General features: G+C 42.9%; 1 protein-coding gene and 1 long non-coding RNA gene across 8 annotated transcripts in view; one reads left to right on the forward strand and one right to left on the reverse strand.

Annotated features, from left to right (window-relative positions):
• LOC141371197 (uncharacterized) overlaps nucleotides 1-10143 on the reverse strand; it is a 12603-nt gene extending 2460 nt beyond the window's left edge. Inside the window, exons 1-3 of the long non-coding RNA XR_012375958.1 lie at nucleotides 9875-10143; nucleotides 9245-9418; nucleotides 7325-7675 (exon numbers count right to left, since the gene is read on the reverse strand). This is a non-coding gene — a long non-coding RNA (uncharacterized lncRNA). The remainder of the gene's footprint in view (nucleotides 1-7324; nucleotides 7676-9244; nucleotides 9419-9874) is intronic.
• Nucleotides 1-24558, forward strand: part of COBL (cordon-bleu WH2 repeat protein) — a 277479-nt gene that overhangs the window by 177439 nt on the left and 75482 nt on the right. The window lies entirely within an intron of this gene.

Consider the following 24558-nt stretch of genomic DNA (forward strand, 5'->3'; position numbering starts at 1 on the left):
GTGTGGTTTTGATTTGAATTTCCCTGATGGCTAATGATGATGAACATTTTTTCATGTGTCTATTGGCCATTTGTATGTCTTCTTTGGAGAAGTGTCTGTTCATGTCTTCTGCCCATTTATTGACTTGATTATTTGAAAGGGGGGGGGATCGGAGGGGGAGGTGAACCATGAGAGACTTTAGACTCTGGGAATCAAACTGAGGGTTTTAGAAGGAAGGGGGTTGGGGGGATGGGTGAGCCTGGTGATGGGTATTAAGGAGGGCACGTTCTGCGTGGAGCACTGGGTGTTATACGCAAACAACGAATCATGGATCACCACATCAAAAACTAATGATGTATTGTATGATGACTAACATAACATAGTAAAATAAAATTTTAAAAATAAAATAAATGATTATTGATAAGTGAGTTCACCATTTCCTTTAAAAGGTAAAATCTTAAATGAAATCTTTTTTTAAAAAAGATTTTATTTATTTGAGAGAGAGTTCGAGAGAGCAAGCTCAAGCGGGGAAGGGCAGGGGGAAAAGCCGACTCCCTGCTGAGCAGGGAGCCCAATGCAGGACTCAATCCCAGGACTCCGGGAACATGACCTGAGCCTAAGGCAGATGCTTAACCGACTGTGCCACCCAGGCATCCCATTGTGTAAAGTATTTTCAGTGAAGGTTCACTGATCCTGAAACACTTTTCATGGGTAGATTTATTTATCAGTGAAATAGCTTACGCTTTAGATTCTTCACTCTCCCGTTCTACATACTTTCTTTCTCCTGCACCTCACACCATTTTGACAACATCGTCTCATCCCTCTCTGGTCCACTCAGGCTAGAGTTATAAAGGGCTCTAGGGTTTTCTCTTTTTTTTTTTTTTTTCCATACTACCCTATTTACTATTTACTTCATCCCATATGTTAAGGTCACAAAAACAGGACTCCGGCAAGAAATCTGAAAGCATGTAGCATGTCCTTGCTGAGGGAAATAGACATCGTGTATTTAAATGAGATCCGGTCATTTGTATGGTCTTTCTCATCCACTTGCCATCTGTGTAACTTTGGACAAGTCACTCAAAAGGACTTGCCAATCAACTTTCCTGGGTTTTGTTTCCTCAAATGTAAAATAAGAATAATACCAATGCCTGTCTACATAACCAAGGTGGTGTTGAAAGCTAATGCATTAATAGGACTTGTAATGGTGCTTGCAAAATTAGCAAGGATTTTCAAATATGTAAAGCCCTTCATAGATGAATACTCTTTTTAAGTGAACCATCTTACCCTGGGAATAATTTGGGAAACATTTAAATAATAACTACCAGAGTTTGCCTGTTTACATGGGGTCCACGTGGGTTGACTACAAAGGCATTAGTTCAAAAGACAGTTGACCTATATTCGAGATACAAAATCTTACTTTTCCCCTTATGATCTTTTCTTACTTTCCAGTTTCCGTATTAACATAGAGAGGCTTAAGGCACAGTTTCTAATTTTAGAGGTGAAAGGACTGTCTGCAGATCCAGAACACAGCTTAGCTCTCTTCTTTGTTTACTTTATAAACAAGGGCCCAAGGTTAATGGACTTGCCCACACAAGCCCGCTATTAAGTTATGGTTTCTCGAAAAGAACTTCATTCTCAGGTTGATGCTTTACAACTCTTATTTAGGAAATTAATAACTCTGTTAATATTCAGCTAGGTCCTGGTATGAACTGTTCGAAACTATGTTATCATTACACATCATTAGGATTACAACAGATTCTAGAATATAGACCCTGATTACTATGGTAACTTAAGAGAGATAATAAAATCACCAGAGAAACTTGATTTATAACCAAACTGAGATCATCTTTATTTGCCAGATAATGTTCCTATCTTTTCGATAGGTGTGTTTTAATATTTTGATTTTCCTGAATTAAAGTGTGTTATTTGGGGGACTTTCTGATGTGATATACCTACTCTCTGGTGACTTTAAACGTATATGGGGAAATATAAAGCTTCTGGGCAACTCTGGGACTTTGGAAACCAATTTCATGTTGGAGAGAGTTCTGAGTTGCAGACATTGATGAGGTGTCTCACATGACTCCCAGGAGACTAGGAACCAGTGATCTGTAGATGTCCTGCCTCTTTCATTGCTGCTTCTCTTTGGCTGAATCCAGACTGTTCCCACGGTGTAGAGCATGGCTTTGCTTGTTCTCATATATTCAGTATACCTGGAGGATATAGGCTGTGCCTGGATTTGAACCTGAGATGACATCAACGCTAACCTTTATAACTCTGAAGAAGTTATTTTACCTCCTAAGGCCCCAAACTGTAAGTCTGTAAAATATACTTCTGGTCCTGGTGGCCAGCATACCCTAATGTGGCCCCCAGTGATGCACATCCTTGTACGATCCCCTCTGTTTGGGTGCACTGGGACCTGCAACTTGTCTCTGACCCATAGAATATGGGATGTCACTGACTTGATTAGGTTCCATTATATGGTAAAGGTAATGGGATGTCACTCTCTTGATTACATTTTGTTCTGTAAGATTCCATGTTAGCAGACCAGAGGGAGAGATTCCTCTGCTGACCTCAGACAAGCCAACACTCATGACATGAACTTCCTTCGAAGTGGACCGTGTGATAGGGAAATGCAGGTGGCCTCTGACACCTGAAGATAATAACCCCCAGTCCATAATAAGAAGCCAGGTCTCTCAGTCAGACAGCTGCAAGGACAGAAACTCTTCCCACAATCTCAGTGAGCTTGCAAGTGGATATTCCAGATGGGAATACAGCCTGGGTAATACCTTGACTACAGCCTTGTCAGACCAGAGTAGAGGACCCAGGTTAACCATGCTTGGACTGCTGGCCATTAGGAACTGTGGGATACAAATGTGTGTATATTTAAACTACTAAGTTTATGTTGATGTGCTATGCAGCAATAGAAAGTTAATATATATTCAGTAGATTATATATAGACTCAAGAAAGTAATCCATGATCACCAGTCTTCCTGGTCTGAAAAACCAGGACCAGAATTCAGGATGGCCACCAGCCTCTGGAAAGTGAGGGAAGAATACCAGAAACTAGAGAGCCAGAGAGCCAGAAAATTTCTGGGTAAATCTGGTGCAAATCTCTGGCTGAGCCTTGAATCATGCATGCAAGAGGGAGGCACGAAATGGCCTAGCTAAGAGTAAAAGAACTGAAGCAAGATTTGAATTGCCAACCAAGGGACAGAATTTTCAGTGAGTCCAACTTATTGTCTCCTAAAACAAAAAGAATTAATATTTCTTATAAGATATAAGAGAATGCATCATCTCATAAGCATAACATTTGCAATGGCCAGGATACAAGCCAAAATTAGTCAACATAAGAAAAACCAGGAAAATATGATCTGTTCCTGTGACAAAAGTGACAGTCAACAAAACCAACCTGGAGATGACCCAGGTGTTAGATTTAGCAGACAAAATATTTGCTGCAGCTTATAAATATGCTTAATGGTAAAATGAAAAATATGCTTATAAAATGGAAAATATCTCAGGAGATAATAAGAACTATAAAAAGGAACCAAATGGAAATTCTAAAGTAGAAAAACACAATGTCTTAAGTAAAAATGTCACTGGATGGGCTTAACAGCAGAAAGAAGGTAACAAAATAAAAAGGGAATGAGGTTGAAGATAAATAAATTGAAATTCTCTGATTTTAAGAAGAGAGAGAGGAAAAAAAAATCGAAATGCAAATAGAGCCTCGAAGATGTGTGAAACACTACCAAAATGTCTGATGTTTGTCAATAAAGTCCCGGAAGAAAAGAGAAAAATATATTTAAAGAAACAAGGGCCAAAGGTTTCCCAAATTTTGTAAAAGATGTGCATTGACAGATTTAAAAGTTTAATGAATCCAAACCAGATTTAAAACACAAACAAACTATACTTTATGTATGTTATAGAGAAATTGCTTGAAAACAGACTTCAGGAGAAATGTCTTATAAACAACTAGAGAAAAATAACGTATTTTAAAAACTGGTGAATTTATCGTCAGAAACAATGGAAGCTAAGTTATAGTGGAACATAGTCTCCACAGTGCTGAGAGACATGAACTACTGTCAGTGCATTCAGTATCCAGCAAAAATAGCCTTCAAGAGTGAAGGCAAAAGAAAGACAACTTAAGATAAAAAAAGATAAAGAATGTATTGCTGCCAGACCTGCACAAAGGAAACACTAAAGGAAAATTTCATATTGAAGGAAAATAATACCAAATGGAAACTTGGAATCTTGGAAGGGAATGAAGAATATGAAAAATGGTAAAAGTCTGAGTAAATGTAAAGACTGGTTATTGTCTTCAGAAATTATATCATATTACAAGTGCCAACTATAACAGACAATACGGAAGGACACAGGGCGCCTGGGTGGCTCAGTCATTAAGCGTCTGCCTTCAGCTCGGGTCATGATCCCAGGGTCCTGGGATCGAGCCCCGCATCGGGCTCCCTGCTCCGCGGGAAGCCTGCTTCCCCCTCTCCTGCTCCCCCTGCTTGTGTTCCCTCTCTCACTGTGTTTCTCTCTGTCAAATAAATAAAATCTTAAAAAAAAAAATCTAGTATTTCTTCCTTAAAATAAAATAAAATATAAAAGAACAGGATAAATATATCTATATGACTTACATCTTATGTAAAGTATTAATCTAAATAGACTGTAAAAGTTCGGTATTCATATTATAATCCTCATAGCAGCCATTAATAACTAATAATACAAAGAGTATAGTTAAAAAGCCAGTGGATAAATTTTTCCCCCACTGAACTCTTATTTTCTAATGTGATTGTAGATTTGTTTCTCACTCTAATTCTGTCGATTTTTGCTTCATGTATTTTGAAGCTATAATTAGGCACAAACGCATATATAATTATTAAAACTTCCTGATGCTTTGACTCCTTTATGATTATGAAATGTGCATCTGTAACTCTGGTAATATTCTTTCTTAAACTCTATTTTATTTATTATTCATACAGCCAGTCCAGCCTCCTGTGCTTACTGTTTACATGGTATCTTTTTCTACCTATTCAATTTTAACCAACTTCTGTCTTTTTATTCAAAATAATTTTCTTGTAAACAGCATTTTATCTATACTGACAATCTAGACATTGTTCTTTAACTGTAAGGTTTAGTCTGCTAGCATTTAATGTAATTGTTGATATAATCAGATTTAGGCATACCAGCTTATTATTTGTTTTCTGGTTGTCCCTCCAATTTATTTTTCTTACTTTACTTTGGATTTTAAAAATGTATCCACCCCAATAATAAATAAGGAGATTAAACTAGTAATCACAAACCTCCTGGCAAAGAAAAGCCCAGGACCAGATGGTTCAATGGGTGAATTCTACCAAACATTCAAAGAAGAATTAATACCAATCCTTCTTAAACCCTTTTAAAAAATAGAAGAGGGAACACTTGCAAATTACTTCTGTAAGGCTAGTGTCACCCTGTTACGAAAGCCAAAGACACTGCAAGAGAACTATAGGCCAATATCTTTGATAAACATAGGTGCAAAAGTCCTTAATAAAATACTAGCAAATTAAATTCAACAGTACATTCAAAAGCCTATATACAACAACCATGTGAAATTTGTCCCTGGGGTACAAGAATGGTGCAGCATATGCAAATCAATCAGTGTCATATGCCACATTAATAAAATGAAAGCAAAAAACACACATGATCATCTTAGTAGTTGTAGAAAAAGCATTTGACAAAGGTCAACATTCATTCATGATTAAAACTCAACAAAATAGGTATAGAAGGAATTTCACACACTGAAGGCCATATATGAAAAGCCCATATCTAACATGAGAGTCAACAAGGAAAATCTGAAAACTTTCTCTGTAAGATCCAGGACAGGGCAAGGATGCCCACTTGAACCACTTCTGTTCAACATAGAAGTCCTAGCCAGAGCAATTAGACAAGAAAAAGAAATAAAATCCAAATAAGAAAGGAAGAAGTAAAAGTATCTTTTTGCAGATGACATGATCATATATGTATAAAACTCTAAAGACTCAACAACAACAACAAAAACTGGTACAACTAATAAATTTAGTAAAACTGCAGAATATAAAATCAACCTACAAAATCAGCCACATTTCTATGTGCAATAAACTATCCAAAATGGAAATTAAGGAAACAGTCCCATTCACAATAGCAACAAAAAGAATAAAATACTTAGGAATAAACTTAACCAAAGACTTGCACACTGAAAATTATAACACTGATGAAGGAAATTAAAGAAGACACAGATAAGTGGGAGGACACCCATGTTCATGGATTGGAAGATTTAATATTGTTAAAATGTCCATACTATACAGTGATCTACAGATACAAATAGTACAATCCCTATCAAAATCCCAATGTTATTCTTTGCAGAAATAGAAAAGGCAATCTTAAAATTCATATGGAACCACAAAAGACTCTGAGCAGCCAAAGCAAATACTGAGAAGAAGGAGAGGGAGGGGGAGGAGAGGAGGAGGAGAAAAAGAAAAAAACGAGGCATCACACTTCTTGATTTGAAAATATATTACAAAGCAGTGGTAATCAAAATAGTACAGTACTGGCATAAAAACAGACATGTAAACCAATGGAACAGAATAGAGAGCCCCCAAATAAATCCACGTATCTACAGTCAAGTGATCTTCAACAAGGGTGCTAAGGACACACAATGGGGAAAAGATAAGTCTCTTCAGTAGAAGGTGATAGGAAAATAGATATTCACATACAGAAGAAAGAAATTGGACCTTTATCTCAGCCTATAGACAAACATCAACTCAAAAGATACTAAAGACTTAAATGTAGGACCTGAAACCAAAAAACTACTATAAGAAAACAGGGAAAATGCTCCTCAAAATTGGGCAGAGATTTTGGGGTATGACGTCAAAAGCACAGGCAACAAAAGCAGAGATAGATAAGTTGAATTTTATCAAACTAAAAAGGTTTTGCACAACAAAGCCAGCTCAGTCAACAAAGTGAAATGGCAACCTATAGAATGAGAGAAAACAATTGCAAATCATATGTCTGATGGGTTAACATCTAGAATATATAAGGCGCTCATATGACTCAAGAGCAAAAAACAATCCAACTAAAAAATGGGCAAAGGACTCGATATTTTTGTCAAAGAAGACATACAAAGAGCAGCAGGTTTATGAAAAGATGTTCAACATCATTAGTCATCAGGGAAATACAAGTGAAAACTACAAGATGACCTCTATTTTACTTTTATGTGGCATCTCAAAACAAACAAAGAAGACATACAAAGAGCAGCAGGTTTATGAAAAGATGTTCAACATCATTAGTCATCAGGGAAATACAAATGAAAACTACAATGAGATCTCACCTTACAGTTGTTAGGAACAGCTATTAAAGCCAGGGGCACCTGGCTGGCTCAGTCAGTAGAATATACAACTCTCAATCTCGGAATCTCAGGGTCATGAGTTCAAGTCCCACTTTGGACATGGAGCCTGCCTAAAATGATGATGATGATGATGATGATGATGATGATGATAAAAGAATCTCATCAAAAAGTTGAGATAACAAGGATGTGGAGAAAGAGGAACCCTCGTGCACTGTTGGTGGAAATGCAAAAACATTCACTGGTGCAGCCAGTCTGGAAAACAGTATGGAGATTCCTCAAAAACTTAAAAATGGAATACCATATGATCCAGCAATCCCAATTTGGGGTATATATCTGAAAAAAAAAATGGAATCAGATTTTTGAAAAGATATCTCCAGCCCCATGTTTATTATAGCATTATTTAGAATAGCTAAGACATGGAAACAATGAAAGTCTGTGGATGGATGAATAGATAAAATGTGTCACATATTTACACAATAGATTATTATTCCCCCACAAAAAATAAGGAAATCCTGGCATTTGCAACAACATGGATGAACCTGGAGGGTATTATGCTAAGTAAAATGTCACACGGAGAGAAACAATTACTATATTATTTTACTTTTATGTGGCATCTCAAAACAAACAAAAGTTGCATAGAAATAGTAGATTGGTGGTTGATGGCGGGGGGAGAGGGGCAGGAGGGTGGGTGAAGGTGGTCAAGGGGCACAAAGTTCCAGTAATAAGAAGGATAAGTTCTGGGTTTGAAAGTACAGCAGGGTGACTGTAGTTGAAAATTCTATATTATGGGGCACCTGGGTGGCTCAATCAATTAGGCATCCAACTCTCAACTTTGGCTCAGGTTATGATCTCAGGGTTGTGGGATCGGGCTCCGTGCTGAGCGTGGAGTCTGCTTAAGATTCCCTCTCTTCCTCTGCCCCTCCCCCTCACTCTCTCTAAAAAAATAAAAATTAAAAAAATACTATATTACATACTTGAAAGTTGCTAAGATAGTAGAATTTAAATGTTCTCACCAAAAAAAAAAAAAAGGCATACGAAGTGAAGGATACGTTAACTACCCACAATATATACATGCATCAAATCATCACATCATACACCTTTAATTTACCCAATGTTATATGTCACTTCTATCCCAATAAAGCTGGGAAAAAAATAAATGCTCTAAGCCGAAGAAGAAGGAACATAGGAAATTAGACAATATAGCTGACCCTTGAATGAGGCAGGGGTAGGGACACTGACCGTGATGCAGTTGAAAATGCATGTATAACTTTTGACTCTCCTGAAACTTACCTATTAATAGTGAGGACCACAGGAGATTACTTTTTACTGTAATACTCAATTTACCAGAGAGACAAACTGCTTAGGCAGGGATGATTAGCATCACAATGGCATTTTAATGGTAACACTTGGGCTCACCAAGATAGCAACAGGAGGTGGCTACAAAATGATTATAGTAGTGGGGCGCCTGGGTGGCTCAGTCGGTTAAGCGTCTGCCTTCAGCTCAGGTCATGGTCCCAGGGTCCTGGGATCGAGCCCCACATCGGGCTCCCTGCTCCACGGGAAGCCTGCTTCTCCCTTTCCCACTCCCCTTGCTTGTGTTCCCTCTCTCGCTGTCTCTCTCTCTCTGTCAGATAAATAAATAAAATCTTTAAAAAAAAATAAAAAAAATTATTATAGTAGTACAAGTATGTACTATGGTTTCTTTTATGCAGTTATGATTAATACTGCATTTTTATGTTTGTTTACATTTCTTTCAACTGTGAATAACACCCCATACTGTTTCTAAGTGTGTGTGTCAGTCTGGACAAATTTTAACTTTTTTATAATAGATTTGTGTATATCATACTGTAGTAAATAAAAATAGGCAAATATCTACATAGATTATATTCATTTATGACATACCTAAGTTTTTCTTAATTTTTTCAACATATCCAGGCCATGTAGTTCATCTGTGAGGTTTTCCAGATAGTTTCACAACTCCACAAAATTTTCCAATAATTTATTGGAAAACATCTGCATATACGCGGACCCACGCACTTCAAACCCATGTCGTTCAAAGGCCAGTTGTATTTTGCACTGAATAAAAATGAAAATACGGCATATTAAAATTTGTGGGATGCAACTAGAGCAATGCTATGGGGAGCCTTATAATCTTAAAGGTTTATATCAGACAAGAAGGAAAGTTTTAAAAATCAAAGACTTTTGATTGTGCAGCTAGAGAAAGTAGAGCAAAATAAACCCAAAGGAAAAAAAGAGAGAAAATAAAGAGCAGAAATCAGTGAAACCACAAATAAGAAGATAACAGAGAAATTGAATGAATCCAGAGCTGTTTGGACCAAATGCTCAACTCCTCTCTAGACTGGTGTAAGAAGCAAAGGGAACATAAATCACCAGTATGAAGAATGAAAGATGACCTGCTCATACGATTTACAAACACCTATTAAGAGATTATAAGGAAATGGTGTGGGGTTGATACCAGCAATTTGGAAAACTTACATGAAATGGACAGATTCATTGAAAAATACAACTTACCACTGACCCATGCTGACACAAGCAATACTCCACAGCGCCTGGAGGGTGGGGTATTGGCAGCTTCGGTGAACGTTCATCATTAGTATGTGTGTTCATGGCCCCACCACACATTTGGAGAGCCCGTGCCGTGCTTTGGGGAGATCGCAGACTGCTCTCACGGTGCTGGTGTCAGGATCCGGAAAATAAACAACAGAACCAACAAATACAAACCATTTCTCTACGTGTGAGTACAATGAGGAAAGTGAACTGGTGATGGACCGGGGTGGCTGACTCAGGGCGGCTGATGCTCTGTGCCAAGCACGGCAGTCTTGGAGAGAGCTGGCCACATGACCGTCTGGGACACGCGTGCTCCAGGCAGGGGGCGGATGCCTCGGAGGCTGCGAGTCAGGACACACTTGTGGGCAGGGACAGAGAACGATTGATGTGTCGTTTGGAGGAAAACGTCCAGGTGAGGCTGCTCCTGAGCCGAATTTTGGTGTCTCACATTCAATGAAAGACAAAAAGCAAAGTGATTTGTTTGTTGACAGCCCTCTCCCCCCCCCCCCCCGTCTGTAATAGAAGTGAGGACTTCGCAGAATTCTTTCTGTGGCAAGGGGAGAACGACACTGAAATCTCCTGCTAGCTGGTGACCGTTAGTGGTAAAACGTGTCACGGATGCAGACCCACTTCTGGGAAGTGTTCTTCAGCGAGATGGGGCAGATTACACCACAGTCCCTTGTGCTCATAACTGTATTTCTTTCCTTTGGGTAGGAAAAATCATTAAAACGAAAATCCTTGGCGTGTGTGTTCGCAGGGTCAGTGCCTGCAGAACTTCTGAACAGATAGTGGATGACACGGGGACAGCACCTGGGTCCTTTTGGTACTTCTGTAAGTCCCAACACTGCCCACACTTACCAGCCTGGCAGAAACTGTTGGTGTGGGCCCCAGGTAACTGGTTTCTTTGATCAAACCTCCTAAGTGTGAGGTTATTTGCTTTGGAAAACAATGTTTATGTGAAATGCCCAACAGAAAACGCTTCTTATTAGTTCTGCATTTGGAACAGTGGTCAGGCCTTAAACGGTGCATCTGGTAAGAAAGGAGCAACATGGAGGTGGGGGCCCGCTCAGCAGCCAGGGCGGACCCTGTTGGCTGTGCTTGGGAGATGGAGGTCTCCCATGGAGGCCCAGAGTCTAGGTTCTGGGTCTTTCGGCCACAGCCTCATGTATCTAATTGGCAGTGGGGGGAGGATCAGGCAGAATAACCTAGAAGATGGGCGCATTTGCCAACACTGCTTTTTGCATCCTGTGTGGCCTTCCAGTAAAGAGGCCAAAGAGGGACATGTGTGTGGATTTAGGTCATACAGAAATGTTTCAACTTGGTCATAGCCTCTTGATCATCTTCAGACAATGCATATAAAACAGGCAATCTTAGATTATATAAAGAGAGCCACACTTAATTCCGTCAAGTTCAAGTTTTCATGTTTCTAATAAACTGAAACATTAGGTCCTGAGAACAGCAAATAACCCACTTCTGGTATCGTAGAGAAATGACTTCAACGAATACTGAAAAGGACTGGGTCCTTTATAAAGGACTCATTCAACCATAGAAAATCTTTTCTGTTTTTTTTTTCAGAACCTATTGTTTTGGTAGATATAATCACAACAAAAAAGCACACTATTCTCTGTATTATTCTTTGTGTTTTTCTGTTTAGCTTTCCCTGTTTGCCAAGGAACAGAATGTGAAGGAGTCATTTTAATGCACGGACTTGAGGGACAGTAAAATCTTCCAGTCACTAAAACACCTCGTAACAAAGACTGTTTTGTAGTAGGAGAGAGAAAAATCTCAGAGGAGGATGCGAGAAAATTAAGGGCATGTTTCTTATTAGAAACCTTATAAACAACAGCAAAAGTAGTTCAGAAAAGCTTTCACTTGTCATCACATCGTTCTAATAGCTGATAGAATCCTAAAGCCTGATTAAGTCTTCATTATGTACATGCTTCGTATTTTATTTCCAACATATATTCTGAGTATCATTTGGCGCTAGACACACCTGCTATAGAGCTTAAGAATACTGCTAGAATCCCAGTCCTAAAATCAGTATCACTTATGGTGAAGGACAGACACCCCAAATAAGTTGTCACCTACAGTGAAATCTATTCCCTGGATGAGTAAGAACCCGTGTCTCCCTGAAGAAGGAGGCATGCCGAGCAAACGCATCAAATGCATCTCACACCCAAGAGCTATGCCAAAGGATCTTTGTCATTCCAGGAGAAAGTTAAGATGTCTGACTCGCGCACATGCCAAGGAAGACTAATATTAATACATTTATTTTCACTTGTGGGAGTTTTAGGTTTTGATTGTGGGCCACACTCTATGAGGAGCATAACACACACTTTTGGGGGCGCCTGGGTGGCTCCGTTGGTTGAACATCTGACCATTGATTTCAGCTCAGGTCATGATCTCAGGGTGGTGGGATCAAGCCCCGCATCGGGCTCAGCACTTGCGCAGAATCTGCCTCAGATTCTTTCTCCCTCTACTTCTGCCCTTCCCCCTGTTGGAGTCTCTCTTTATAAATAAATGCATAAATAAAATCTTTTTAAAAAAGGAGGATGCACACTTTTTCCGTCCAAAACAGAACTGGATGAGAGTAACTGAAGCCAATGAGGAACTTGTCCAGGACCAGCCTGCAGGTGCCTCAGTGTGTATGGGACTTGTGTTTATCTGAGCCCTTGGCTTTCATGCAGGGGCTCCTTAGTGTGGGCTGCATGTCAGTGCAGAAAGATGCAGAGGAAAGCAGTCCCTACACACGACCTAGACAAGGGAGTATCACAGCCCTTGGTCAAACGCTGGTGCTCAGGGAGGCAACATGTGGAAACTCCCTAAAAGATCAGGTGAGCACAAGCAGCTATGCTACTTACACCCCCCCAGAGGCCCCCCGGGATTAACAGGAGTTCAGTGAGCATGAGGGGCTTCTTGCTTGTCTTCATTGCCTCAGGGAGATAATTTCGTATTTATAGATAATTTTTAGAGTTCATTAATAGCCCATATGTTAGAAATTCTCTGTAGTTCTTGCTTCCAACTTTTCTTTAGAGGCAAAACAAAAACAAGAGCAAAAACAAAACATACATACACGCACAAACAAAACCCCACAAAAAAAAAAAAAAAAAAAAAACAACTAATCACAGAACTTTCAGGAGAACTGTCCAAATTCCATCAATGACAACTTGGAATAGAAATAAACACTTAGGGATGCCAGACTGGCTCATTCAGTAGAGCATGCGACTCCTGATTTCAGTGTTGTAGGTTTGAGCCCCATGTTGGGTGTAGAGATTATTTAAAAATAAAATTAAAGGAGCACCTGGGTGGCTCAGTCGTTAAGCATCTCCCTTGGCTCAGGTCTTGTTCCCAGGGTCCTGGGATCGAGCCCCACATCGGGCTCCCTGCTCTGTGGGAAGCCTGCTTCTCCCTCTCCCACTCCCCCTGCTTATGTTCCCTCAAATAAATAAAATCTTTAAAAAAATAAAATTAAAAAAATGCTTATTTAAATACACACACACATGCACACACACACACACATATGTACATACTTAAATTTTTAGGGGAAATTTAGGTTCACAGCAAAATTGCATGGAAACTACTGGCAGTTCCCTAATGTCCTGCAGGGACACATGCATAGCCTCCCCTCTAAGCAGCACCCCCCACCAGAGTGATACATTTGTTATAACTGATAAACCCACACTGAAACATTATCATCCAAAGTCTATAGTTTCAATTATGTTTCACTCTAGGTGTTACATATTCTGAGTCTGGACAAATGTATACTGACATCTATCCATTACTACAAGATCATTCGGAGTATTTTCACTGTCCTAAAAATCCTTTGCACTCTGCCAGTTCATATCTCCTCCCCACAACCTCGCCTGGCAACTACTGACCTTTTCACTGTCTACATAGGTTTGCCTTTTCCAGAATGTCATCACTGGAATCATCAGCCTTTTCGAACCGACTCTTTTCATTATTAATATGCATTCAAGTTTCTTTTTCATGGCTTGGTAGCTCATTTCTTTTTAGCACTAAATAATATTCCACTGTCTGGATGGACCAGTTTATTTATCCATTCTCTGACTGGAGGACATCTTGGTTGCCTCTAAGTTTTGGCAGTTATGAATAAAGCTGCTATAAACCTCCATGTGCAGGTTTTTCAACTCCTTTGGGTAAATATCAAGGAGCGTGATTGCTGGATTGTAGGGTAAGAGTATGTTTAGTTTTGTAAGAAACCCCCAAACTGCCTGCCAGAGCAGCTGCGCCATTTTGCATTCCTACCAGCAGTGGACAAGGGTTCCTGTGGCTCCATGGCCTCACCAGCATTTCATGTTGTCGGTGTCCCAGACTCGGGCCATTCTAATAGGTGTGAAGTGGTTGCTTGGTGTTTTAATTTGCATGCCCTGACGACATACCATATGGAGCATCTTTTCAAACGCTTATTTGCGATCTATTATCTTTGGTGAGGTGTCTGTTAAAGTCTTTGGCCCCTTTTTTAATCGGTTTGTTTTCCAGTTGTTGAGTTTTATGGGTTCTTTGTGCATTTTGGACAATAGTCCTTTCTCAGATGTGTCTTTTACAAATATTTTCTCCCAACTATTGCTTCTCATTCTCTTGACTGTCTTTTGCAGAGCAGAACGTTTTAGTTATAATGGAGTCCGCCTCATCAATTATTTCTTGCACAGATTGTGCCTTTGGTGTCGTATCTTGGAAGTCATCACCAAACCCAAGGTCATGTAGATTTTCTCCTATGTAACCTTCCAGGAGTCCTATAGTTTTGCATTTTATATTTTTGGTCTATGATCCATTTGAGTTAATTTTTGTGAAGGGCATAATGTCTGTGTCTAGATTCATTATTTTGCACATGGATGTCCATTTGTTCCAGCACTGTTTGTCGAAAAGACTTTAAGTTCTCCATTGTATTGCTTTGTTCCTTCATCAAAAATCAGGACATCAGAGACTATATTTGTGGAATCTATTTCAGAAGATTCTTCTGAAACCCACCCTATGGCATTGTTTTTTTTTTTCTTCTCTTTTATACTTTTGCAGTCATTACTTAAATTGTGTCCAAACCTATGCAGTTGTGTGTGTGAGAGTGTATTTAGGGAAAATGGGAATGGATGACCTGAAAATCTCTGTAGGATGTAGGCTAATCCAGCTGAGCCTATTCAAAATGGACATGCTTTGCCCTGTATCCCTGTAGATAAATGTGAAGAGAGCAATAGAAATAAATTACATTATTTTAAAGAAAGGTCTTTCTTGAGTCTCACCATTCAGAAATACACTCATTTCATTTGCTGTTTGTGAAAATGTATTGGGGGCTGTTCCTGTCCTGTATGGTACCATGTTAGGTCCTGAGCACACAGATGGATAAGCTTTATCCCTGGTTTTGAAGAGGCCCTAGTCTAAGAAGAAGCCTTCCACATATTACCGCGATGCCAAAGTATATACAAGTGTCCTGGAGTGCACAAGAAGCAGATATTTTTTATTAATTTATTCATTCATTCATTCATTCATTCATTTTTGTGAGATGGGACATTGTACATGGGTCTTGAAGGGTGGATAGGAGTTTGCTAGACATGGGCCAGGATGGCCTCGGTAAAGGGGGTATTGTGTGGCAGCATTGGAGGCCGAGGTATAGGAGGACTGTAGATAAGATGAGGCAGGAGGGAAAACCAGGGCCCCCCCGAGGAGTTGGGTGGCTGCTACAGACAGCATTTGGGTTTGATCCTACTCATTATTTTATTCAACTGATAGCAAAGAAAAGTCAAGTTCCTTTTCAAGGCCAGTAACACCATGCAGAGGCTCGGCCACAGTGGCCTCAAGCCATTCTTCTCCTGCAGTATTTAAACCACCAAGTGGTTCCCACCTTCTTCTTGCTCTCTGTCTGGAGAGTTCTCCCCCTTTTTTTTTTTTGCAGAAGTGGCTCCTTCTCCTCATTCAAGGCAAATATCCACCTCCTCAGAGAGACCTTTCTTGATCCTCTTGTTTATATTACTCATGGTAGCTCTCTGCCCCCAACGCCACAAAAACATCTCCCCACTATGTCTCTGTCTTAAATAAAGTGGATCACACCCTAAAATGATCTCATTCTTTGTTTCACCTTCCATCACCAGGACATAAACTCTGCGAGTAGGAGGAAGGAATATTCTTTGAGGCTCTACCCCCTTCATGGAGAACAGTGTTTAGCCCCAGAGGTATTTAGTAAGATTTGTGAGTAAATACATGAATGATCAGACCTGGATGGCACCATGGAGACTGGCTCTAAGAAAGGAGAAATGGAAGCAAGAGAGATGAAAGTATGTTAGGTTGAGCAGGACACACTAAGGGCCTGGGTGAGGGCCGAGGTGGCGAAGCGGGGATGGAGGTGTGGTTTTGAGAGACTTTCAGAGAAAGAATCAGAATGCTCCGGGAATAGCGTGATAAACAAAGTGAGCAAGAGGGCGGTGCCAACAGTACCCGGGGCATACCCAACATGAAAGAATATTCAAAAAGGCACATGTTGGACGGGTCCGCATTTGAGACATCTTCAGGAAACATCCATGGGGAGGCCGGTTGGCAGTCGTCCCTGGAGCAGGGTGGTGGGGCCACACGGACACTGTGAGAACTACCACACGTAGGAAATAGTCAGGAATATGGGAGCAGGTAAGAAAGTAAAAGAGAGGAGAGAGGCACCCAGGAGGAGCATCATGGAAGGAAGGAGGATCTGCAGAGAACTGCATAGCTCGGGCCAGAGGAGGCTCCTCGCCTTCGCTCTGAAGACGTAACGTAGGTTCTGGCAAGGGAGGGCTGGGCCAAGGCAGAACGGTGGGCCACAGGGGGGAAGAAGAAACAGGATTGTGGGTTGCCAGCAGGGAGTCCGTTCTCCTGGACCGGGGGATTTTTGCTCAAGAGCAGGACGCTATTATGTCCTGGCTCACTTCCGTTTGTGAAGGAGATTCCCCTGCTGGTTTGTGTCCTGTGTTCTCTGGGCTTCTCTCTAAGTCTTACAGCCCTCATCTACTGTCACATCCTATGGATCTCTGCTACTGCAATTTTAGCAGGAAAAAAACAACGCTTCGTAAATATTTGTAGAGGTGGTACGGGAGCCTTTGGTACACACTGGGGAATGTGAAGGGAAAGCAGACTTGAGAATTTCACGTTAAAGCCCCCATTTAAAAATCAAAAGCACATGTTTTGGGGCATTTTGTTCTAAGCGAAGTAGAAAGGAAGTACTCACACACTTTTGTTTCTTCTCATAACTTTCCATGAAGCATGCCGGGTGTTTTTCTTTCTGGATTGCCAAAGATAGGGAGGATGGAAATCATTTTCCCTGGTGGCATGCCTGTTCCCACCTATGAAGAAGGCTTGCATTTTGGTGGACCAAAGATAAACACCAAAGGAGGTCGCGTGGGTGACCCGAGGCACCAGAGTTTGGTTGCAATCTATTCATCCTCTCTCAGGAGCCTAAAGATAAAGGAGAATTCCAAAACATTTGATGGACACTGGAATTGCAAGGGCCAAAATATGGAGACCATTTTTTTATTTTGGGGCACCAGGGTGGCTCAGTCGGTTGAACATCCAACTCTTGGTCTCAACTCAGGTCCTGATCTCAGGGTTGTGAGTTCAAGACCCGAGTTGGGCTCCACGCTGGGAAAAAAAACTCCCACACTTTGTGTGTAGGTCTATGATGTGTGGTTTGGAAGTTCCTGGGAGAACTTTTTTTTTTTTTTTTTTTTTGTAATTTAGGAGGGAAGTGGCTACCTATCAGTTCAACTCGAATTTGCCCCATCCATTTACCCAGATGACAACAAGCTAGGACACTGCTTACATTAAGGATGCTGTTTGCTCACACAGGATCAATATTTTATTTATGGTGAACAAAATAAAATGGTGGTATATGCCGATGGACAGAAAGATTAACTTTTGAGGGGAAAACTATACAGGGAAATCTAAAATTCAGAATCCCTGCATTTTCTATTACATTTCACTGGTGACCAGGGTAGGATTTGGGGAGCCTCGCAAGGTGCAGAGTGCCCCCAAATGCTTCCTGTAAGATCAGGATACAATGTCACCGTCTCCTTGAACCCCTGCCCAAATTCCCAGAAGGAAAGCCGAGCATTAGTATGAACACCTGAGCCCTGTTTCCACAAGGCCATCCCTCTGGAGAGGGATGGAGGGAGCAGGTATCCTTCACCCCCTGGAGGGCAGATGGGCTAGCAGGGTGGAACCGGGGGCTGTCCTGAGCTGTGCTGGAAGGGAAGCATTCTTGAGCAAATCAAGGCGACATAAATCAGTTGACTGTCAGGAACTAGCAAACACAAACAGAAATGTGCCCAATGGGGCAAGCCCAAGCCAGGCTCTGGGGCCTTCCTCGCGTGCTTTGCCCCAAAGCCCCCGACTTGGAATTCTGCTTCTTTCTTTACTTCTCCCTCGCCCTCCTTCCCTGAAGGCACTGCTGTGGCCAGCATCATCGTGGCCTGCCTGGATTCTTGCACAGTCTCTGCACATGCCCCGAAGACCAGAGCTGGGCCAGCCCGGCTGTCCCACTGGGCTCCGGGTCACGTGGTGCTGCAGGTTGGAGCTGCCCCAGGTGCAAACCCCTGTCTGGCCCGGGGCCCCGCAGGTCTGCCCACAGCCCTGTCGCAGGGGGCGGAGCGGCCCCTCTCCCCAGAGCTCACTCCCCTCTGGCATCCTGTATTCTGTCTCCTGCTTCTGCCAGGGGCCTGGGAAGGACGCCTCTGGCATCAGAGGGGCTGGTCCTCCAGCATCTCGTCCCAGGGTGGCCTCCCTCTTCCCAGAGAACTTTCCAGCCGGTATGCCTTACCTCTCTTCCATACTCCTCCTCCCTGGATTCCTCCAGCAGCATTTACGTGCACTCAGTCGGTCAGTCAGTCAGCCAGCCAGCCAGCCAGTGTGTACAAAGCACCCACTTTGTACCACACACTGTAGCTGGCGTGGGGAAAGCACGAGTAACAACCTCTTCTGGAGATTCTGTCCTAGAGCAGGAGACCGCCAACCAGTGCACAGGAATGTAAGAGCAATGTGTCTGGAAGAGAAAGCGGGTGACTGAGAACGGGTGACGGACAGTGGGCAGCTTTCAGGGCTGGTCAGCCGGCTCCGTGGACGGGGGACAGAGCACACTTCGAGGGAGGGCAGGCTGGGGGCAGACAGGCACAGCCTGGAAGCAGAGAACAGTACACTAGGGGACTCCGAGGTGGGGGCGGTCAGGTGACACCGGCACAGTCAGGATTCTGGAGTTTCCCTCTTTTGTGGTCAAAATGTATTTGACATCTAACATGGTATAAATTTAAGGTGTACAGGGCTCTGGTGCATTTATATACCATAATGATTGTCATTGTAGAGAAATCACTTGCATCACATCACGCAATTATCATTGCTTTTTACTGTGCTGGGAATAATAAGCATGTGGTCTCTTAGCAGGTATAATGGTTAGCATACAGCATCGGGGTCTGTGTTCACAGTACTGTGCATTAGATCTCCAGGATCTAGTTACTGCTGAGGCCAAGTTCGTCCCATATCATCTCCTTGTCCCCTGCCTCCAGCCCCTGATGACCATCACTTTAACTCTCTGTTTTTACAAGTTTGGCTTTTTTAGATTCCACGGTAAATGATAGCACACGGGATTTGTCTTTCTCTGACTTATCTCACATTATCCCACAATGGTCTCAAGATTAATCAGTATATGGTTGACCCTTGAACCACGCGGGTCTGAACTGCTGTGGATTTTTTTTTTCAATAAATACCACCACTGTAAATGTATTTTCTCTCCCTTGGGACTTTCTGAATGACATTTGCTTTTCTCTGGCTTACTTTATTGTAAGAACACAGTGTATGATACACATAACATACAAAATATGTGATCACCGAATGTTTATGTAATCGGTAAGGCTTCCTGTCAAGTACAGGTTATTGGGAGTTAAGTGATGGGGAGTCGGAAGATACATGCAGATTTTCAACAATGGAGAGGTCAGAGGCCCTAAGTCCCACATTATTCAAGGGTCAACTATACTTTTTTAACCCAGTATTTAGCATATTATGTTGTTGCAGATGGCATCCAAATGGCCAACAGACACATGAAAAGATGCTCAGCATCACTTGGCATCAGGGAAATACAGATCAAACCCACAAGGAGATACCACCTCACCCCATTTTAGTCAGAATGGCTAAAATTAACCACCCCATACCCACCCTCACCCATTTTAGTCAGAATGGCTAAAATTAACAACACAGGAAACAACGGGTGTTGGCGAGGACGCAGAGAGAGGGGAACCCTCCTGCATTGTTGATGGGAATGCAGACTGGTGCAGCCACTCCGGAAACCAGTATGGAGGGTCCTCAGAAAATGAGAAGTAGAATCACTGTATGATCCAGCAGTCCACTTCTGAGTCTGTATCTGGAACCAGTGAAAACAGCATCGTGGACCTGGCAGGGATGTTTATGGCCCCCCACCGCCGGCCATGTGTACTGCGACATAATGCATAGTAATCAAAGCATTTCACCTGGAGTTGGAAGGTGTTTGCAGATCCTGAGCAGAGCCGTGGCCAGCACTGCAGCCTGGTGGGAGGGGTGTGGGGTGCAAGCAGGGGGCCAGTCTAGGGGCTGCTGCAGGTGTCAGGTGAGAGATGATGAGTGGTGGCAGTGGCATTGGAGAAGGATGTGGGAGGGTGTGGGGTGCTCCAGACTTGAAGCATCTCCCTGAACAGTCAAGCAGGTGGAGCTGCCCTTTATCCAAGACAGAGGAGACTGGCGGAGGGGCAGGTCTGGGGACAAAACCAAGGACTTGGGTTTTGGCGCGGGGCGGTGCCTGTGTCCGGGTGCCTTTGTCAATGAGCATTGAGGAGCCCAGCAGAGCAGTCGAGCTTGACTGTGAATCTGGGGTTCTCCGCACAAAGGCGGCATTAAAGCCTGTGTAGCTGGAAGAAGTCACCTTGGAGATACGCGGTGGGTGAGGGGAAGTGGTCTGCGGACCAGCCCTGAATGCCCCGAGCAAATGCACCCTCAGTGCACACTGTCCCCATGCTGGCCATTCATCCCTGGTCGCTGCCCTTGCTGTGACTGCCACCTGCCCGCCCTGTGGGGCTCCTCCACCCACTCTGTGTCGGGGCTGTACTCCTGGGGGCCATCCTGGTCACTTCCTGCTCCAACTCAGCCTTCCAGAGCCTTCCATGTTATACCAGCCCTTCCAGAGCCTTCCATGTTATACCTGCCCCATGAAAGGTAGACCGTCTTAGGGTTATATGTTATTTTACCCCTTTCTCTTTCTTGGTATTCTCCTTGGGTAACCCCATTCACGCTTAGCCTCATGCCATTACTGTGCAAGTTTCTCAGTTTGGCACCTCCAGCCTGTTCTCTCCCCCGATATCTACCAGAAGGCCCCACCGATGTGTCCAAAACTGACAGCCTTGCCTTCCACATAAACCTGCTTCTCCACGGGTGTTCCCCCGTGGCAAGGAGCAAGTCCATCATCCGCGCAGGGCCCTCAGCCAGAAATTTGATCCTCACCCACAAGCCTTCCAACAAAACCAGCCCCAAGGTCCTGTCTTTATCATCTCTCTCTTTTTTAAAAAAATATTTTAATTATTTATTTGACAGAGAGAGACACAGCGAGAGAGGGAACACAAGCAGGGGGAGGGGGAGAGGGAGAAGCAGGCTTCCCGCCGAGCAGGGAGCCGGACGTGGGGCTCGATCCCAGGACCCTGGGACCATGACCTAAGCCGAAGGCAGACGCTTTAATGGCCGAGCCACCCGGGTGCCCCTTGCTCATCTCTAATCTCAGCGGTGAGAGTAGTGTCTGAGATATAACGGCAGTCACAAAGTCGTTACATGAGTGTACCTGTCAAGAAAAAAAAAAGTATTGCTTTAATCACATGGATGCTTCTGATAACAACACTCCCTCATTCAGAGAACATTTAGTGAGCATCCCAGATATTCTAAGGACAGTTCCTGGTACTAAGGACATAGCAGTGGAATCAAAGCTGAGATGGTTTTCCAGGCTGTTCTGGTTCATAACCTTTGTGCTGCTCATCTTAAAAGTACCAGGGGACCTGAAGGAAAATTATATGTAAATAATCATTCTGTTAAAGACAAAGAGGTTAAAGTATAGGATTAAGTTTTAATCCGGAGCAACCTCATTATACTAAAGAACTGATGTCCTGGTGTCCCCAGACACGAGAACACAATAAAGAAATACCTACCTCACATGGTAAAAGATATATCTCTTTAAGCATGAATTCCCTTTTCTAGAAATTATTTAAGCAGTTTAGAGGGAAGCCTGTCTAGAATGCACCACCAACTACTCTCTCTTCTTAGACTTGACCCTGACTCTCTGCAGGACATGTTGGGTCTACTATTACTGTTCAGTGGAGATGAGATCAGGTGCCTTTGGGGACAGGCAGGCAGGCAGGGTGCCCTCCGGCAGCGCGCCCCAGACATGAGCAGGTCCCCTGGGATCTGGATTCTGAGGAGTGAGATTTCCAGCAGGCCAGATCCTCCGTGGAAGAGGTACCTCAGTTAGTATAGGAAATGTGAGTCACCCCTCATTCTGCATGGAATATTACTGGGTTTTGTTGTACAGTGATGGAGGTACCTGCAGATTTATGAAACAAACGTCATTTGCATTGTAAGCTAATTTGAACATGTGGAGAAAATGTAGAACACAGAGCAAAATTGAGCCCAGTTTGATTTAAAGTAAAAATGTAAAAAATTCAACCAGGAATACTTTAAACTTAAACTACTGTTTAAGCAATAGGAATCTTTATTTTTTTTAAGATTTTTATTTATTTATTTGACAGTGAGAGACACAGCGAGAGTGGGAACACAAGCAGGGGGAGCGGGAGAGGGAGAAGCAGGCTTCCCGCCGAGCAGGGAGCCCGATGTGGGGCTCGATCCCAGGACCCTGGGACCATGACCTGAGCCGAAGGCAGACGCTTAACGACTGAGCCACTCAGGCGCCCCAGCAATAGGAATCTTTAAATTTGGAAGCAAGAATCCCTTTCTTGGGATGACAAAGGGTTAGAATCCACCCCCAACCCTCCAAAAAAGGTGGAAAAACCTGGCAGATTGAATCAGATAGATTTTTACATTCTAAAAGAGTAAAGTATGGAAAATTGGAAGTCCGTGATGAACTAGGGACACTATTCACAGCGTATGTGTAAGTTAAGGGAGATCACTAAGAAAAGGCCAACACCACGGACGCGAGAGAGAAGAAATAAAGCATAGCCAATGTCTTCTCTCTCACACACAGATAAACAGCAATCATTAAAAATCGCTGATCCTTGGGGCGCCTGGGTGGCTCAGTTGGTTAAGCGTCTGCCTTTGGCTCAGGTCATGATCCCAGGGTCCTGGGATCGAGCCCGGCATCGGGCTCCCTGCTCGGCAGGGAGGCTGTTTCTCCCTCTGCCCCTCCCCCTGCTTGTGTTCCCTCTCTCACTGCCTCTCTCTCTCTCTCTCTCTCTCTCTCTGTTAAATAAATAAATAAAATCTTTTTAAAAAAATCGCTGATCCTTGTATTCAAAGAACATAGATTTTTAAAGGGATCAGGACACTTTTCACCGACTCTTGTTGAGTGGAAGGAAGGGGCCGTTGGTGAGAGTTTAAGCTGATACAGCCTTGTTGGGGGCCTATCGGGCGGCACATATGTGTTTATTTCAGATTGTGTTTTATTGCGGTAAGAGCTCTTCACAGGCAATCTATGCTTTTCAGTGTTTCAGCGCACAGTAGGTTGTGTGCTGGAGGCACCAGGTGCCTAACACATCCCTGGAGCTTCATCACCTGGCTTGATGGAGACTTCAGGCCCCTTGAGTGGTAGGTCCCATTTCCTCGACCCCGGCCTCTGGCAGGCCCCGCCCCCTGCACTTTGGTTCCTTGAGTTTGCCTGCTTTAGATGCCTCCTGTAAGTGCAATCATGCAGTATTTGTCCCTCTACCTGACTTGTTTCCATTTGCATAACGTCCTGCAGACCCATCCATGTTGCCACAGCCTGCAGAAGTCCCTTCCTTTTTTAAGGCTGAGTACTGTCCCCTTGTAAATAGCCATATTTGCTTTACCCGTTCGTCTGTCAGCGGAAACTTAAGGTTTCCCCACATTTTGGCTAATGTGAATAGTTCTGCCATAAACATGCAAGGGTGGGCATCTCTTCTAGATTCTGATTTCAGTTCATTTAAAACTCATACTGCGGGGCACCTGAGTGGCTCAGTCGTTAAGCGTCTGCCTTTGGCTCAGGTCATGATCCCAGGGTCCTGGTACCAAGCCCCACATCGGGCTCCCCGCTCGGCGGGAAGCCTGCTTCTCCCTCTCCCACTCCCCCTGCTTGTGTTCCCTCTCATGCTGTGTCTCTCCCTGTCAAATAAATGAATAAAATCTTTAAAAAATAAATAAAAATAAATGAAATGAAATAAAAATCATATTGCTGGTGAGCCAGCGAGTTTATGGAGCAGGACCATAAGGGAATAAACAAAGCAGAAAAAGATAATTAGGTGAGAGGACGTTCACTGCAATATAATTTGAAAGAGCAACAAATCAAACACAACAAAGCAACAAATCAAATGCCAAACCTGGAGGACAGATAAACACAGGTGGTCTCCGCAGGGTGGACCTTTCCCAACCTCAAGACGTCAGGGAGACCTACGCCCAACAGTGGTGTAGATGACAAAAGCCGTTGC

This window comes from Callorhinus ursinus, unplaced genomic scaffold (assembly GCF_003265705.2).
Source record: "Callorhinus ursinus isolate GAN/ISIS: 27379988/994484 unplaced genomic scaffold, GSC_fseal_2.0 scaffold60, whole genome shotgun sequence".
In the NCBI taxonomy this organism is placed as follows: domain Eukaryota; kingdom Metazoa; phylum Chordata; class Mammalia; order Carnivora; family Otariidae; genus Callorhinus; species Callorhinus ursinus.